Raw genomic sequence first — 19,676 nt, 5'->3', positions numbered from 1 at the left:
CTTTCACTGGGGCTAAAAAATGGCATCTGTCCAGAATGTCAGGGTGCAAAGATAGGGCTTCTCAAGTAGCCCTCTAGCTGCCAAAGCAGCAAAGCCAAGGTGCGCAATGAGCAAGGGGGAAGGGGGTCAGGGGAGTGTATCTCACTCCTTTCTTGCCACCCAAAAAATGCCCTCAAAGGAAAATGGCACTGGCACCACTGTGCCGTGGAAGCCCCACTCCGGGACTCCTAAAAGAACTTTGCCCAAACGTTGCAGCTGCCCGCTCTCTCTCGCGGTGCAGCTGTGGCAAAACTAGCCTGGGCACCACGATGCCTTTGGATCCCCACTCCTGGACTCCTAAATGCCAACAGGAAAATGCCCCGGAAGAAAAATGGCACTGGCACCACTGGAGCTCCTCTCTGGGACCCCCTTGGTGCCCTCGATGGGCGCCAACAGTGCTCAAAATGACTTCAGCCCCACTCACCGAGGCTTCGTGCAAACTCCTCCAGTCTTCTTCCTGGTTCCACCGTGCAATCTCCACAGGCCTTCCTCCACTTCCGCCAGGTGGGGGGAAGTCTGGAAGGCAGTAAATGGAACCTGGGAGGCTCCGTCGCCTCTTGCTCCTCTTTGGGGCTCCGGACTTCCTGCTCTCACTGCGAGCCTCTTCCGGCCACGCCCACAAGCAGGCAAGGTTGCCTGGCTTTCGGCTTCGCCCCTCACGGCAACAGCAGCTCTTTTTCTCGGAAGCTCCATAGTGCAGGGTGGGCACCCGCTCATAAATAACACTAAAAGCGGGGTGGGCTCCTGCTATTAAGGAAGCATCAATGCGAGGTGGGCACCCGCCACCAATAGCAGCGGCAGTGCGGGGTGAGCACCTGCTCTGCTGCAGAACCCCCCAAAATGCGGGGGAATCCCCACATCGGGATTCCCTCTCAAATTCACTGCAGCCCAGTGCTGCAAGTTAAAGCAAAAATGCTCCTCTTGTCCTGGAGCAAGAAAATACAGATGCAGCGCTCACAAGGCGCTGGGACCCCACAGGTCAAGGGGAAAATGCTGGGCACAGGCAGACCAGCTCACAGGGACCTCCAGCAGGGAGGCAGTCCCTTGTGACGGTTCCTCCTGGGGCCCAGCAGCAGCCAGTCTCCTTGCAGCACAAAAAATCACAACATTTCCATGGGGTCCCAGCCCCAAAATGTATACACTCTTTTCCTTTGTCTGCCCTTAGCACAGGGCTTGGGGGAACCAGCCTTAACTGGTTCTTGGGTGTTTTGGAGCACTTTGTTGACAAGGCCCCTCTTCCCTATTGTCAGGTGGCGGCTCGTCATCAGACACACACCAGGGGGGCGGAGCCAGCATTCACTTAGGTAGGCACAGACCTATTCAGGGTCAGGGACTACTCCTCCCACTACGCCAAATGCAGATCTCCAATTCAGCCTAGCGCTGACTCACCCTGCCCTCCCTGGAGCACACACCTCACCAGCCCCTGTCATTCCAAAGCCAGACATGCAATACACATCAGGCAGGCAGACAAATAGCAAACAGAAATGCCAACTTCTAGAAGTGGCACTTCTGAAATAGGTATAATAATTCAGCGCACACCATTGTGTAGCATTTCTTATTACCATTCCAAATATACTAAACTTGACTACGATGCTCCTCCAATATCAGGAATTACCACTAAAACACTTATCAGGGAATCACCAATGCATTTCTATGCGAGGGCAGCCTCACAGCAGTGAGAAACCAAAATGGCTGTTTGTCACTACTAGGACATGTCACACACTTAAGGTACTTGTCCTACCTTTTACCTACAATGCACTCTGCCCATAGGGCTAGCTAGGGCCTACCTTAGGGGTGGTTAACATGCAGTAAAAGGGGGTTCACATACATGGCACACACTTTAGGTGCCTCGTCACAGTGGCAGTAACACTGCGTGCACAGGCCATGCAATGGCTGAGGCCTGGGAAAGGTTTGAAAGGCTACTTTGGTGGGTGGCGCAATCAGCGCTGCAAGCACACCAGTAGCATGTCAGTTACCGGTCCGGGTATCTGAGATACCACTTTACAAGGGACTGACAGGTAAATCAAATATGCCAAACAGGTGTAGACTAATCTTTACACACTTTACACTGGACAGCAGTGCTAAAGTGCCCAGAGTCCTAGTACCACCATCACCATGTCAGATAAAAGGCTAGGAGGAAGAGCAAAAAGTTCAGGGATAATCCTGCAAAAAGGGCTGCATCCAACACATACCTTTGTCATATCATGTACTTTTCTTTCTTTTATCATCTGACCATGCATGTTTTGTGTTCATATGGGCCTTGATGCTCTACCACCATGTAGCATTCAGTGCTGTCCATTACTGTGCCCCGAATTTCTTCAACATGTGACTTTGTGGTTCAAACTTTAATTTCTGTGATAGTTACATACACTTAGCTGTCTGCACACTGCAAGTGGCTATTGGATCTATGCCAAGTTGGGTGACTTGTTAGGGCTGGTGTGTTCATATGGCTCCATGCTTTTTTAGAGGAATGGCAGGGTTCATGCACTGTCTACCTATCTGTTTGGTGACACAGTGGAGGGAAATATCTGCCACATGGTCTGGGTGTGGGGGGTGTACCATCCTGCTGAGCTTTAGGACAAGATGGCCTAGTGGGAGTTGTAGTACAGGTTTCCCACCCACAAACACCCCTCCCTATTAAGATGGCTTCCTCCCTGTGAAGTGGATCAGAGGAAGGGAATAGGCTGCACATGGCTGTTGGATGGGGGAGTGTTCAGTCCTGCTCAGGGGTGGGGCAGGAGAGTATAAGATGGCTACCTACCTTTAAGGTGCAGGTGAGCAATGCAATGGCTGATACATGCTTCTGGCTGGGAGGAGTGCTCCATCCTGCTGAGCTTTGGGTCAAGTGGGCCTGGTGTGAGTTGTAATACAGGCTCCCACCCACAAACACCCCTCCCTGTTATGATGGCTACCTACCTGTAGGTTTGAAGAGAGCAATGCAATGACTGCCACATGGTTGTGGGTGTGGGGAGTGTTCCACCCTGCTGAACTTTGGGACAAGTGGGCCTGGTGGGAGTTGGAGTGGAAGCTTCCCACCCACACAGGCCCCTCCAGTTTAAGATGCCTACCTACCTGTGAGTTTGAAGACAGCAAAGCCATGGCTGCCACATGGTTGTGGATGTGGGGAGTGTCCATCCCGCTGAGCTTTGGGACAAGGGGGCCTGGTAGGAGTTGGAATGCAGGCATTCTACCCACCCACACCCCTCCCTGTTAAGATTGCTACCTACATGTGAGTTTGAAGAGAGCAATGCCACGTGGTTGTGGGTATGGGGAGTGTTCCATCCTCCTGAGCTTTGGGACAAGGGGACCTGGTGGGAGTTGGAGTGCAGGCTTCCCAACCTCAAACACCCGTCCCTGTTAAGATGGCTGCCTCCCTGTGAAGTGGAGCAGAGGAAGGAAATAGGCTACACAAGGCTCTTGGATGAGGGAGTGTTCCATCCTGCTCAGGGGTGGGACAGGAGAGCATAAGGTGAAGGTGAGCAATGCAATGGTTGACACATGCTTCTGGCTGGGGGTGAGAATGCTCCATCCTGCTGAGCTTTGGGACAAGTGGGCCTGGTGGGAGTTGTAGGGCAGGCTTCTTACCCACTAACACCCGTCCCTGTTAAGATGGCTACCTACCTGTACGTTTGAGTAGAGCAATGCAATGGCTGACACATGATTCTGGGTGTGGGGGGGTGTATCATCCTGCTGAGTTTTGGGACAAGGTCACCTGGTGGGAGTTGTAGTGCAGGCTTCCCACCCACAATTACGCCTCCCTGTTAAAAAGACTGACTCCCTGTGAAGTGGAGCAGAGGAAGGAAATAGGCTACACATGGCTCTTGGATGAGGGAGTGTTCCATCCTGTTCAGGGGTGGGACAGGAGAGCATAAGGTGAAGGTGAGCAATGCAATAGTTGATTCATGCTTCTGGCTGGGGGAGGGAGTGCTCCATCCTGCTGAGCTTTGGGACAAGTGGGCCAGGTGGGAGTTGTAGTGCAGGCTTCCTACCCACAAACACCCCTCCATGTTAAGATGGCTACCTACCCGAAAGTTTGAAGAGAGCAATGCAATGGCTGACACATGATTCTGGGTGTGGGGGATGTATCCTCCTGCTGAGCTTTGGGACAAGGTGGCCTGGTGGGAGTTGTAGTACAGGCTACCCACCCACAATGTGAAGTGGAGTAGAGAAAGGAAATAGGCTACACATGGCTCTTCGATGGGGGAGTATTCCATCCTGCTCAGGAGTGGGACAGTAGAGCATAAGATGGCTACCTACCTGTTAGATGAAGGTGAGCAATGCAATGGCTGACACGTGCTTCTGGCTGGGGTGAGTGCTCCATCCTGCTGAGTTTTGGGATAAGCGAGCCTGGTGGGAGTTGTAATGCAGGCTACCCACCTACAAACATCCCTCCCTGTTAAGATGGCTACCTACCCATACGTTTGAAGAGAGCAATGCAATGACTGTCACATGGTTGAGGGTGTGGGGAGTGTTCCATCCTGCTGGGCTGTGGGACAAGGGTGCCTCGTGGGAGTTGTAGTGCAGGTTTCCTACCAACAAACACCCCTCCCTGTTGAGATGGCTATCTACCTGTAAGTTTGTGGGGAGCAGTGCAATGGCTGACACATCGTTGTGTTATATCATGCTCAGCTTTGGGACTAGGGTGCCTGCTGGGAGTTGTAGTGCTGGCTGCTTGTACACATGCCCCCATTGAAATATTGCCAGCTACCTTTGGGGTGAATCAGAGGGAGTAAATGTTGGATCTGTGAGACATGTGTTGGGGAGAATGTGGTGCACATGAGTGCATTTGGGCCTCGGAGGTGTTGCTTTGTAGTTGTGCAAGACAGTACATAGCAGTGTAGTGATAGCCATTTGGCTGGTAGTTACCAGCCTCCACTCCCCCGGGTATTCCTGTGGGACTCTCTGGATGCAGTATGGTAAGCACCTTCTCCTCCCATACAGTGAATGTTCATAGTTGAATGGGAGGGCCACTACCAGTCATCTGAGCCAGCTTATGGTTCTTGTTGTTGCACTCTTTCACCTTGGTCTTGAGGTCATTCCACCTCTTCCTGATCTTCTTATGGGAGCACGGGATGGTCTCTACTGCATTGATCTTGTTAACTATCCTTGCCCACATTTCATTTTTGGTGGCCCATGGTGTCTGTTGGATGAGGTTTCCAAACAAATGTGGTACTACTCTGATTACCTCATCTACCATCACTGACAACTCATTGTCAGTGAATTTGGGCATTTTCTTCTGCGGTATGGTGTGTGATGTGCAAATAGGTGAAAGGTGCAGTTGTGGGTGGTGGTGATGATGTGTGTGGTCGTGAGTGTATGATGTGTGCTGATTTGCCTCTCCTTTGTGCTGTGTGGTTGGGCCCTTCAGTTGTGGAGTAGTGCAAAGGATTCTGGTCAGGGAAGGGGCTGGTTTTATACTCAGCTATGTGGGTGGGCCAAAATGGAGTATTTATGTCAAGTGTGTTGTGTGGGTTGACCTGGGATTTTTATTTTTTATTTACCATGGGGATGTGTCATTGGGGTGTGTTTGGTGTTTATTGGGGCTGAGCCAGATTAATGGCCACACTTGGTAGCCTTGTGGTTTGTTTGCTTTCGCCTGCCATTACTGTAACGGAGCGACCGCGGTGGTCGGAATACAACAGCCCTTCCACCGGCTCACCCATCCATCAATAGTTGCGATTGCGGTAGTCATAAACAGCTGATCACTCCGTGTTCACCGCAATCATATCCTAATTTCACTTGCGGTCAATCCGTTGGCCGTGCTGCGGTGTTGGGTCTTTCCGGAACAAATCCGACCTCCGTGGATGGATTTTCACCTGCTCCGAATGCTCCCCTCGGACTTTTGAGGAATCTGCCTGCAGCGGTCAGATTACTCTGGAGATTCATCCTAATCTGACCGCCGGTTTTCCCGTGGTACATGCGGACGGTTAATTTCCGCCACCACAGCGTTGGAATGGTTTTCCGACCGCCATCGCAATCGACCCCAAAGACATTTAAAACGGTTGTATGACGGTACAACGCGTACCGTTACAATGCGTACCTTTACGACGCAGGTTTAACAACGCAAGCCGTTACAACGACGTGCATTGGGGGGTGCTGGATAGTGAATAGTTTAATTTACTATTCCAACTCCAGTCCCCGTGGATAGTAGGGAAGGTGTTGGATAGTAAATAAAACTATCCCCTATCCTAGAGCGTCCTCCAGCGAAAGTCGTTGTAACGACTTTCGTTGTAAATCCTGCGTTGTAATGGTACCGCGTTGTAACGGTTCCGTTGTAAAGGATGTTTCCCTTTAAAGCGGACTCTATTAAAAAAACTCAAAAGAGATAAAAAACTCTTTAATATGCATAATGTACACTAACAACAACTAATAACAGAACATATTTGATTTACGAAGATAACTTAGAGGCTATTTTGATACCAAAGTTCTTGACATTATTCTAAGGGTGTTTTATCTCCAAAGCTAGAAGCCTAGAAAGGTAGCTCCAAGACTGCTGTGGGCCATTATGGCATGAGAGTTTGTTTTACTTTAATTCATCTTACATTTGTCCTTCCACTTTCAGGACTTCACTCTCTGGAGGGTCCTGCCAATGCAGGAGATGTCTGCTGGGCCGGCAGACATCTCTTCATTTGCCAGGCGAGTAATTTGTAAGGGTGATGGAGTATATTACAACATTGCCCTGAAAGAGTAAATTTCATCTGCCAAACTCTAAATCGGACCATTAGTCTCTGGCATGGAAGTCAAAATCCCTTAAAGGTGCAAGGCATAAGAATGTGGCCACAGAAGGATCCATGTCATTGAATAGCAGCTATACGAATTCTTGGAGAAACTGTTGCCTTTTGGAGGGAACGCTCTTAGTAAGAGAAATGTATATTGCACCCTCAGAAATGATCCCTCACCCACCAGCTACTTTTTGTGACTTCGCCTGATAAACATATCTACTTTCGGACTTCGTCACTTTTTTGGGGGGTTAGATTCTTCCAGTGGGGTAAGACTGTAGGTTGAGGTCAAAGAGAAATCAACAGGGCTGGATACATTCTATGCTGTGCCTAGATGAATCAGATTTGTTGCTGCAGAGAATAATGTAGCAAGAGAAACCTGAATCTTTGGCCAGTGGTGATGCACTTTTGTCAGATTGGCTTGGATGATTTGTGCAGACCCCTCATCAGTCCTCATAGGAAAAAGTTTACAAAACATTTATAAGCTCCTGCTTTCATGATTTGTTAGGAGGGGTACACTTTGACACCAGCCAAGGGACCAGGACATTCAGGACAGCATTTGGTGGTCTAGTGTCACTCCAGCAGAGGCCAGCAGATGATTCCAGATGAGGTCCAGCTGAAACTGGTCAGCTGGATAGGTAGGAATGGTGCTTGAAGTTATTTTTGTTTTTTGTCCATGTATCCCAAACAGGAGTTCAGCCGTATGACCCTTTAAGTCCACTTCTGTGGCTTCTGTACAAGATATAGAGCAGATCCAGTCTTTAAGACTCTTCTCTGGTCACAGACAGCAGGTCCAGCCGTATTCGATTCTTCTACAGTTACAAGAGTGATCTAAGGAGGGTACAGTGGGTGCCACATTTATGCCTAGTGCCAGCCTGGCGGTAAAGGAAACTCCTGGCCACTCCTCAGCTAATGGGGTAAAAGTTGCTAGGTGTGATCTTACCCACTCATCCCAGCTCCTGGGTGATTGTTGGCAGCTCATACAAATTGGTAACCTTTCCAAAAGTACCTGTTCTGAAATATTTATTACAAACCTGCCTTCACCAATGAATTGGGCTTGTAATAAATATTTTACAAAGTCCAAATATAAAATCTGTTGTTTTTTCCTAAGTGCAGATAGCAAATATTAAATGTAATAGTTTATCCCAGTGCTTTCCAATAGAAAAACAACCCTTGCTACACTCAAAAAAGCGTTGACGGTTTTTCACTGCAAGGACATGTTTACAATTATCCCCTTACCCTTGTGGGCATGCAGGGCGAATTTAAGGGTTACCTATTAATTCTCAAGAAGAAGGCTTAGGCCTGTCAAAAGGGGAAATTATGAGTGGTCAAATTTGCAGTCAAACCGACACAGCCATGCCACTGGTAGCAGGCCTGCAGTCATGATTTCATTGTCACTTCAGTGGGTGGCACAATGAGTATGACTGCCCACTGGTGAGATTTAACTTACATACCCCGGGTACCCTATGGGTGCCATACACTAGGGATTTGTAAGTAAGTTAAATATGCCAATCAGGGGAATGCCAATTTCATCAGGTTGTAATGAGGAGTACAAGCACTTTGCCACTGATTTGCAGGGGGAATGTGAACAGAGTTTTTTAGCCAGCCAAAATAGGTTTCAGCAAAAATGCCTCAAAAATACAAGTTTACCGTGCAGAAATTGAACATCTGCAACAAGTATTAGCTGAATTGTGATTTAAAATTACTTTTCATCTTCAAAGGCAAGCACTACGTTGTTATAAGGGTGTGTGTTTGTTGAGTGCAGAGCTCAAACACCCACACTACCTCCCTGAGAAGCCTGACAGGTCTTTGTTGCAATAAAACATTAGAATCTGCTTAATGCAAGTCAGAAATATGTTTAAACAGCACATCAGCTTGGAATGTGTAGAAGAATGCAGAAAGATTTAAACTATTTTAAACATACCTAAGAAATGCAAAAATAAAAAATGTTGCTGTAAATATCTATTTTCTGCTTGTCAGTGTGCAGCGAGAAAAACAGAGCAGAAGAAAGAAAAGCAATCTTTCCCTTTTCGTTCTTTAAAGAGCTCTTTAATTATGGTCTGTGACCGGAACTGCTTTTCCTTTCACTTGTCTTTCCCCTGACTGCTGACCCTGACCGCAGGCACTGTGACATCAAAATTGAATTCTAATAGGCTATTTCAATTAAGTTCTGACATCATTTCATTACAATAGGCGACTGGGTCCTTCGCAAATTGCTGATCTTAAAGAAATTAGAATATGATTTTTTACAGGGATTACAGAATCACATCCATTATAAAGAACTGTGAGAGGAGTTTCTAATACGGGATTGTAGAATCCTGTGTATTATAATATCATGAGTTGCTTGTGAATTGCATTTGTAAATGCATTTTCTGAAATTGTATGACATTTTAAAGCAAGCTATGATTTTTTAAGAGCAATTAGATTCTTCTGTAAGAATGTGAGGATATCAAAACTAACCTTTGCACAGTGTGTGCCACTACACTTTATCAAGAATCATCCTTTTTACTGCCTTTTGGCATGTTTGAGGTGGAAAATACACAATTATTTTTTGCTAAAATCTGCAAATCACGCAGCAGAGCGAAAAGTGTGCCAAGTGTGGTAAATCAATAATTACCTAGAAAAAGCTGCTCTAACACAAGGTTGTTTTCCTGTGGCCATGACTAAAGGCAACAGAAAAACATCTCAATCAAAAACTCAAAGCCAATCATTTAACCACAACTTGAACACAGAAAGACGCAATTTAAGAACCGCAGAAAGAGCATGGAAAGACTCCTGATCAATAGAATCACTAAAACGCTTAAGATCAATGAGGAACACATATAATCAAAGAATAAGACAGGCGAAAGCTAATTTTATCAGAAATAATCAAACAGCAATCACATAACACAGCAAACCCCCTAGACTCCTTACCAAGAACCCTACCAAATTGTGAAGAACTAGCCACCTTCTTCAAGGAGAAACAATTAAGATAGAGAACGAACTTCAACTAGTGAAGGGACTAGTACCGGTCGTCCCAGTCAACCTATCACACAACTCCCAAACTACGGGAGGAATGGAACCACCCAGGCTTACCTCCAAAAATAATGCCACTTGGAACTCCTTCTCCACAATCAGTGAACAAGAAATCTATATTATTCTCTTGTCTTTAAACCCATCTAACCATTTCACAGACCCTCTACCTCTCAGTATATTCAAAGAGATCAAAACCTGTATCCTCCCACTATGGTCAAAGATTGTAAATGCCTCTCTACACCAAGGCACTACACCAGACTGCTTAAAAATCGGTCAAGTAACACCCATTCTAAAAAAAAACTATGACAGACTGCTCTGACTCTAACAGCTTCTGGCCCATCTCCAACATCCCTACCCTGGCTAAGCTCTTAGAAAAATGTGTCCAGAAACAACTCTGCAATCACATAGAAAGTTTCAACTACTTGATCAATTCCAATCAGGCTTCCGTTGAGATCACAGCACAGAATCAGCCCATACTGGAGTGGTGTGGCTCACTGGTTAGAGGCGGCAGACCCAGGAGCAGAAGTCGGCCCGGGACCAGGGTTCAATTCCCGACGTGGCAGGGTCGTGGACCAGGGTCAGCGGACTCGACAATTCTCGCCTCAGTGCCTACTCTAACCTGTGGTCCCACTCGGCAACTCTGGGCATTAGCTTGCCTAATCTCCACAACGGCCCCATCAACGCCGGGGATGCCTGGCTCCACCTTGGGGATTCCCAGTAGGGACCATCCCACAGGGAAAGCCAGGATGGGTTCCCCAGCGGTATACAGCGCCGGGACGCCCCTTTGCTGGGGCAGCTGTGCGCTTTACAAGTATACGACATACGACATTCATTACTCATATTGTAGATGACATACTAAAAATGCTGGACAAGAACGAATTATGCCTTCTGAGATTGCTTGATTTATCTGCTGCCTTTGACACAGTCAAACACGACACCCTACTAAAACTACTGGAGCAAAGAATGGGTTTATCAGGGGCCGTATTACAAAGGTTTGCTTCTTTCCTCCAAAAAAGATCCTTAAGAGTCAAAATGAATCAATCTCTATCTAAGTCATTCTCTTTAACTTATTAATGGAACCACTAGCAAACCGCCTAAAATCATCCACTACCATATGTATGCAAATGACAGCCAACTATATCTCAAAATTGCTTCTCCAGATGACATTATATCCCTCAACTCCATCCTACAAAACACACAGCTCTGGCTCACAGTTAATCACCTCAAACTCAACGCTGAGAAAATGGAATTTCTTCTCATCTCTCCACCAAATAACAGCATCAAGATTGATCAGTGGCTGAATCATCTTACAGCCCTCAAATGCGCGACCCATGGCATAGACTCTGCCAGATCCATAGGTAATACATTAGACAAACACCTAAATATGCAGGGTCACATTAATGCTGCCACCAAAGGAGAAAATTACCAACTGAGCATTCTGCGGAAACTGAAACCATACCTGCCACATGAAGATCTAAAGCTAGCGGTCCAAGCCCTAGTCTTACCCAGATTGGATTACGGTAGTGCCACACTATGTGGCCTACCTAAATACAAACTAGCACCACTAAGAGCCTCTCTCAATGCAGCCGAAAGACTTGTCATCAGAACTAAAAGAAATGCACTCATCTCACCAGCCCTAAAAATAATTGGCTACCATATGAATTAAGAATCCAACTGAAAATTGCCTGCATGACGTACAAAGCGTTACACTTCAACACACCCAGTTACCTGGCCCAAAAACTAGAAAAATCAAGGGGAAGTAGATGTCAAGCTACCACTCACCTGTTCTCCTTGACCTTGTTGACGATGGCTGAACCCCAGTCCTCCTGAGCCCTCCCCAAACCAGAGAGAAATATATATATATATACTCTGAAGTTCAAATAGGTCCCATGGGGAAAGGGGGATTGGAAATGAGAAAGACAAGAAATCCGGAACCTTCTCGAAATTTGGTACCTCTATTTTCTAGGATGACTTCTCCTAGAAGTAGTACCTAGTTTGGGGTGTTCAAGGGATCAGGAGTCTTCAAAAATGGAGTCTAAAATGATACAAAAATAAGATCACTAGAAGATAATTACTTCTGACCATAACTCAGTTTTTAGTATCTTTTAAAGCATACCTAAACTAAACACAGAAGGGCACATTCTGTTGAACAAATCCAGGAAAAGACATATATAGTTGTCTTCAATGACTTATTCACTGTTGAAAAGAATAAACAATAATATTCTCATTAAAACATATTCTACTCATTAAAACCTAATAAAAGTGCTAGTTGTTTTCACTGTCTTAATATACTCTACTTAATATATATTGTTCCTTAGTTCCAAAAAGTTCTCTGAGCACATTCACGATTCTCTCATGCAGTTCTTTGTGATGTGTTTGCTCTTTTTTCAAATAAAGATTTTCTGTTTCCAACAAAGAGTTAAATCTGTTCCAACAAAGAGTTAAATCATTAGTCTGTAACTTCTTTGAATTATAGGGCCCGATGTAGGTAAATTAATTTTACCAGTTCTTAAATATCGAATCATACCGATTCGGTATTTAAGAAGTGGTAAAATGGAGGGGGGAATGTAGGTATTTCAGAATCGGTAAATACCGAATCGTTGAGATTCGATATTTACAGACTTCTGGGGCAAGATGGCGGTCTAACCCTAGACCGGTTTGCAGCACCTCGCTGAGCTCCGCTTTCTCAAGATGTTCAAGACGATTTTAACAAAAGACTGATGGCAGTTGGCTGATTATCGAAAAGGAAAACAGTGGATACGAGCCAAATTATTCACGGAACTCCAAGCTACACCACGATTTCATTTCTGTCTTTTTACCATTTTTTATGAGACGCTATGCTCCACGGATTTTTACATGGTAATAAACTCAGCGGATGCCTTGATACACGCTCAAACCTTTCTGTGGCTGTGGCTACGCGAAGACTCACGGCTTACCCACATAGTGCATCCAGTAGCCTGCAGCCCGCCTTGCAGACCGTGCTTCGCTGGGTGTGTCAAGCGGGACAGCCATCGCAGCAGAGACTTGCGGTTGTGGTCTGCGGCTTTACCTGCCGGGTGCAGCCGCGCTTACCCAAGAGGACGTCGAGAATAATGCCACCGCCGAAGAATCCCTCGGCCGCCGCAGCTAGAGCACGGCTCGCGAAGGCAGCCAAAGTCCTTCGGAAAGAAGCGGAGAGGCAACAACGCGAGGGCCTATTGGATGACGGTGAATCCGACAGTCTGTCAGCCAGTGCGGCGAAACCCAGAATGAAGAAACAACAAGCAAGTCTACCCACGAGTAATACCCCAAGGCAAGACGTCCTCGCTTCCAGACGAAAGCTAAGTACTACTACTGGGGGGAGATCTGTACTGGATTTATTGCTACAGAAACAGTCGGCTCAGGTTAATCCACAGACTGAGACTGAGGCTGGGTTATTAACGTCTGTATCCTTAGAAGCTGAGCGGGATCTTACTTATGCTGAGAGCCCTGGAGTCTCTGGTATGTTTCAGACAATCGACCCCTCGAGTTTAAACAAGGGGGTATCTGACCCCCAACATGGTCCCTCCATTTTTCAGCCTGTAACCAACCCTACAACCGAGACTACACCTATTAGCTTACTTGTTAGGGAGACCTCTGGGTCAGAACCCATACAAGACAGTGAGCTGGCAGAGGGGCTAGAAACTGGTCGGCACCAAGTGAATGAGGGGCATGCTATGTCATTTACAGGCCCAGGCGGTAACATCTTAGGGGTACAAATCGATCTGACAATCCCCACTGTGGAGACAGCAGTAACTCAAAGTCAGATTATACCTATCACACCGACTTTGCACTCAGCTCCTACTGGGGAACTACTGCTAAAATCACTCCACATCCATCCAGAGCAGACTGTAGCAGATAAACATAAAGACACTAATGAGTCAATCCTGAACCCAACTCTACCACTAGACGCTCAGACCTTGGAAACCGAAAAAGATCTCAGCGAGTTCTACTCCTTCTCCGATGAGGCTGGAGAGGTCGGAGAGGTTGGAGCTGATGCTGTAGGAGAATGGTCAGAGAGCTATGAATCTACGGAAGAGGGGGAGGAATCAGAAACTCACCTCTATTCCTCAGAGGATAGCTATGGGGATGGAAGACAGAATCTCAACACTGTTAAACCTAAGTCTAAAGCAGGGCCCCGAATTAGGCAAAGCAACCCAGGACATTCTCATGATGCCTACCCCAGCACCTCTGAGTTACCTTCCACGGCGGTGGAGACTATTCTACAAGAAATAGCAGCTCACAGAGAAGAAACCGCGTTAAACAGTAAAAGATCCCGGGTTGCTTTGCGCAAAATGCAAGGGGTTGTTAAGAAACTATCTAAGACTTGCAACCACATAGGTGAAAGAGTTACAGAAATGGAAAGAAGAGTGATGTTGGCAGAAAAAGACTCCTCTGAAAATTCTGAGAAAATCAAACTTCAAGAGGCTGAGCTGATGGATATCAAGTGGAAACTTGAGGACTATGAAATTAGGCAGCGGCGCAACAATCTGCGCATTCTAGGTGTGCCGGAGAAATTGGAGGGGGAGAACGCTAGAGCTTTTATGGTTAAACTTCTTAGTGAGTCTCTGCCTGAAATCCAAAACTGGAATTGGGACATGGAAATCCAGCGAGCCCATCGGGTCCCGTTCAATCTGCCGTCTAAGCCAGGGGTGTACCCCCGTGCTATACTAGTCTACTTTGGTAACTTCTTGCTACGACAGGCTGTGGCAGAAAAAGCGAGACCCGATCATAAATTATCCTTCAGTGATTTTTTATTTTTTTCAAGGCCTGATTTTTGCCAAGCAACCGTGGAAAGACGGTGGCGGTTGCGTTTACTGATTAAATCATTTCAAGATAAGGGGGCCTTGGCATTCCTGAACAATCCCGCTAGACTTAAGATCGTTCATGGGGGTCAGACAAAATTCTTTCAGTCTGAAATTAAAGCAAAATCTTACCTTGATGAAATATCCTAGGAAATTGAGGGATTTCATTGATACTCGCAGGAGTACTCTGTATAAACTCAACAAAGAATAATAAGTATGTGGGATTGATCTGTATTACATAACATCCATGGTGACATTTGTTTTTGCAATAACTGGTGGATTAGTAGGTGGATTAGCTGGGGATTGTATTGATGTTTGACATTTGACATTTCATAGTACTCATTCAGGCAACGGATATGGACACGATTTATGATTCATGAAGTTTTCCTTTACTTTTTTATTCGTTTTTTTCTTAACTTCTACCTTAATTCTGTTGGAAGCGGTCACCCAGCAGAGGTGCAGCAACTCCATCATAGAGACTCTGGTAGAGTCCGAACGCCCACACAAAGGGGAGAGGGGTATGGGGGGAAGGTTATGGGAGGGGTTCTCGGGAGGGCCATTAGGGGTCACGGGAAGGGGGGATTGTGGGGAAGGGGGGGTAAAAATGGAAAATAAACCAGGATTTCTAGCAAGAGTAAGTCTAATTTTTGGAACAATGGAAAAGGAGGAACTGCAAGGAAAGGATTATTATTGGAGTAAAATCACCCGGTACTCTTTCTACATTAACAATGGGTAAACTTACTGTCCAATCTTGGAATGTAGGTGGACTTTTATCTAGAGACAAGCGTCTTAGATTGGGGGAACTAATGAAGTTAAATCCTGTAGATATTTTGTGTATCCAGGAGACACACATTCCCTGGAGCAGAAGAGCTCTGTTAAATCTCAAGGGTTATAATCTATTGATAGCAACGTCCCAATCCTCTACTGTAAGAGGCGTTGCAATTTTTGCAAAATCCAGCTTAGGCCAGGGAATACGTTATTTATCTGATGCACATGGAAGGTGGGCAATTGTGAAACTGGCCAATGGAATTACTATTTGTTCTGTCTACGGATCAAATCATGATGACCCGACAATATTCCAGACTTTGGAAACAGAACTAGCTATGTGGCAAGGCCCGTTAATCCTGTGTGGCGATTTTAACATTTCACTTCTGCCTTCTTTTTCCGTCCAGATGCCAAAACAGAAATATATGGGTAGGAAACCGAGGGTATACCGTGCTGTCAAAAGTCTGGTATCTAGCTTGGGCCTAACAGATATATGGTCACAGAACAATCCTAATCACCAGGGCTATACATACTTTTCCCACCCTCATCAAAAGCATGTCCGGATAGATTATATCTTTACTTCCAGTGATCTCACCTCTGATTCACATATAACCAAACCACCTAAGATAATTTCGGATCACAATCCTTTAATACTGGCAATTACCTACGATACTGATCGTCCTCAAAATAGCTCCTGGTCGTTCGATAGGAAACTGCTACTCAATAATGAATATATCAATCATATTAAAACTTGGACTGATGAATTTTTTAGTATGAATCGCTTTAGCGCATCAAGAAATACTGTATGGGACACTTATAAATCCACACTCAGAGGGGAGACTATCAGCTTCCAAAATAAGAATCAAAAAATCATTAAAAAAGAATATGAATTAAAAACTGCAGCTCTTACTAAAGCCGAGGAAGACCACACTGCCAAGATTATACAAAAACAAGAGGCCAGACATTTGATGATACAGGTAGTTGTATTGAAATCTGAATTAAACTCTAAACTTAGTCAGAAAGCCGCTCAAATATACCAAACACATAGGAAACAGGTTTACGAAAGTGGGGAGAAAGTGGGCAGACAATTGGCTCTTTCTACACGCCAGAGAAATGTTAGGAACAATATTCCCTCAATAGCAGATAACGGTCAGATCTATACCCACCCGATAGATATCAACCAACAATTTCAAAGGTATTATCAAAATTTATATTCAATAGAAACTCCAACTATCGAAAAGGATATAACAGATTATCTGGGTAGCCTTATTACCAATTCTGAAGTTATGAAGCTCTTAGACGACTCCACTAAGGAAGAGCTTGAAAAAGAAATTACATTAACGGAGGTTAATGCTGCTTTGTCATTATTATCTTCAGGTAAAGCAGCAGGCCCCGACAAATTACCGATTGACCTGTTCAAGGTCCTCAGCCACCAATTATGCCCTATTTTATATGATTTATTTCTTGGGATTCAATACAATGGTGTCCCTCCTACCGCATGGGATGAGGCTACCATAATAGTTTTTCCTAAAAAGGGAAAACCCCCCGAACAGCTAACCTCGTACCGTCCTATATCCCTGATTAATTCGGACTCCAAATTGTATGCAAAAATGTTGGCACTTAGACTCAGCAGGGTCGTTGAACACCTTGTCTCCCCGCCGCAGCATGGTTTTATACCAGGCAAAGGAACCACAAACCACACCCGTAGGGCAATTGCCTAATTCGATGCCATAGCTGCCATGGGGGGACAAATGTCAATGATCCTGCTGGACGCCGAGAAAGCGTTTGATCGCGTTTCATGGGACTTTCTCTGGGAAATTATGAAACGCAACAATTTCGGCCCCAAATTTATTCAATCTATTAAATCAATGTATCTCCGCCCCAAAGCAAGAATTCTAGCAGCTGGGTTATTATCAGGTCATATTAACATTGCCAGGGGCACCAGGCAGGGATGTCCCTGCTCACCCCTACTTTTCGCTCTACATATCAACCCCCTCATTTTGAAATTATTAGACAGCAACATTATTAAACCTATTATTAGTCATCAGTTCGAAACCAAAGTGTTGGCCTACGCCGATGATATCGCGGTCATTACACCAAACCCGACTGAGGCCATTGGGGAAATAGAGAAACTCACCACTGAATTCGGTCGCTGCTCGGGCTATTCTCTCAATAAAGGAAAAACGATTATTTTATGTACTGACAATACTATCTGTCTGGATAACCGTAGAGTTGAAAAGGCCACGTACCTGGGCGTTGTTCTTTGTGCAAACAGTAAGCTATTGCCAAAAATTAATTTTGATCCACTGGTGGCTAAGATTAAGAGTGATTTTGAGAGGGTTAATAGCCTTCAGCTTTCTATCATAGGAAGAGCTAATTACGTAAAAATGAATACGCTACCCAGATGCGTCTATCTATTCCGGGCGATCCCGCAAGCCATTGATCAGGAAATGCTAGTGGTGATTAATGCCCTTATATCAAAATTCATATGGCAAAACGGGAAGACCCGAAGATCACTTGCATTCTTATCACTTCCGTTTGATAGAGGTGGCCTCACTATACCTAACATAATTCTATATCATTGGGCAGCTTTTTTAAAACAGCTTACTCCTTTGATTAGTGGTTATAATTTAGAGACCCCAGCAGGCGTTGAAGAAATACCTACAATATATGAGCTTCTTTTAGGCCAGGAAGCTAAGGGCTTACTACTACGGAACACCGAGGCAATAATCTATAAGGACTTCAAGGGTGAAGTAATGGCTAGCGCACGTAGAATATGGAATAAAGTGGCTAAATATATCCACATTGGGAAGATCAATCGGTACACGCCGCTCTGGCGTTCAAACATTACTCAAGATCACGATTTTGTCTCCAGAGCAAAGAAATGGGATAGGTTAGGAATTAGAACAATCGGGGAATTTTTAATAAATGATTTCGATACTACCTTTCTTGATCTGAAATCTAAATTTTATTTACCAAATGGAGACTTCCTAAAATTTGCACAGCTATTTGCTACACTAAAAGCTAAAGAGTCCCTAATTTTTCTTCATAAAATTGAAATTCTGGATGCAGTACCTAGAATAAATACTAGGATTGGAACTTTGTATAAAATTTTGTTGAATAAACAAAACGATGATCTTGACAAAACTGAAAAGAAATGGCCTATGAAATTAAATAACCCTAATGTAGACATTGTTAGAGTGCTTGAGATGAGCCAGAAGCTACTTATGGCTAGTAATCTTAAAGCGTAATTGTATAAAACTGTATTTGATCTTTATTTACTCCCGCTAAATTGTTTACATGGGGCAAACGTGAGAATGACCTATGCCCAAGATGTACTCAAGGACCAGCAACCCTTATTCACATGTTCTATAGCTGCCCGTAATTGACCTTGGTCAAAAAAATGCTCGTATCTTTCTGGGAAGAAATATTTAACCATAAAATACCAGAGTCAGAAACTCTATTTCTATTTGGCCATGATTGTTCCTTAAATCTAACTAATTCTGAAGAAAGAATAATCTTTATAAGCACAGCTGTATTAAGGTTAATACTATCCGCCCGTTGGAAAGATCCAGATCCACCTAGTTTTCAGATGTGGTTAGCCCGCTTCCTAGCGGTCTATACATTTGAATCCGCTATATTCGAAACTAGAGGAATCAGGTCTAGGGCCCGAGGGGTGGCTCTTTGGTCCCCAATTGCAAATTGGAAAGCGGGCATTACTCCCAGTGGTATTGGTTGATTTATGATTTATAATTAATCTTCTATCTATGTTTCATGTGATTAATGGTCTATTGAGATTTCATTTAGCTTTAATTAATGTGTTTTTCTTTTTTTTTCTTTTTCTCTGTTTAATTATGTGCTCAGTATGCTTTAACTCCTGTATAACTTTTTTATGTTCCATTAATTTTGCTGATCTTTGTAAAATAACTCTTGCTTTTCCTGGTTGAAAAAAAAAAAAAAAAAAGAGATTCGATATTTACCGATTCTGTAAATACCGATTCGGTAATGCCCATTGATTCCTATGGGCATTGAAGCCGATTGCAGCAAGGGTGCAGGGGGTGTCACTTTGACACCCTCTAGCACCCCAAATACAGGCATGTGTGCCATGTGGCACACAGACATGCCCTAAGGGCATGTCTGCCTGTCACATGGCACAGGTGTACATGCACAGATGTGCATGTACACCTGTATTCGGTACTTTATCACCCAATAGGATTGGGTGGTAAAATACCGAATTCTGAAGGCCTGTAGCACTGTAAACAGTGCTACCTACATCTGGAATTTACCGAATCGGTAAAATTACCGATTCGGTATT

This window comes from Lissotriton helveticus, chromosome 4_1 (assembly GCF_964261635.1).
Source record: "Lissotriton helveticus chromosome 4_1, aLisHel1.1, whole genome shotgun sequence".
Taxonomy (NCBI): domain Eukaryota; kingdom Metazoa; phylum Chordata; class Amphibia; order Caudata; family Salamandridae; genus Lissotriton; species Lissotriton helveticus.
This window is presented reverse-complemented; position numbering follows the sequence as displayed.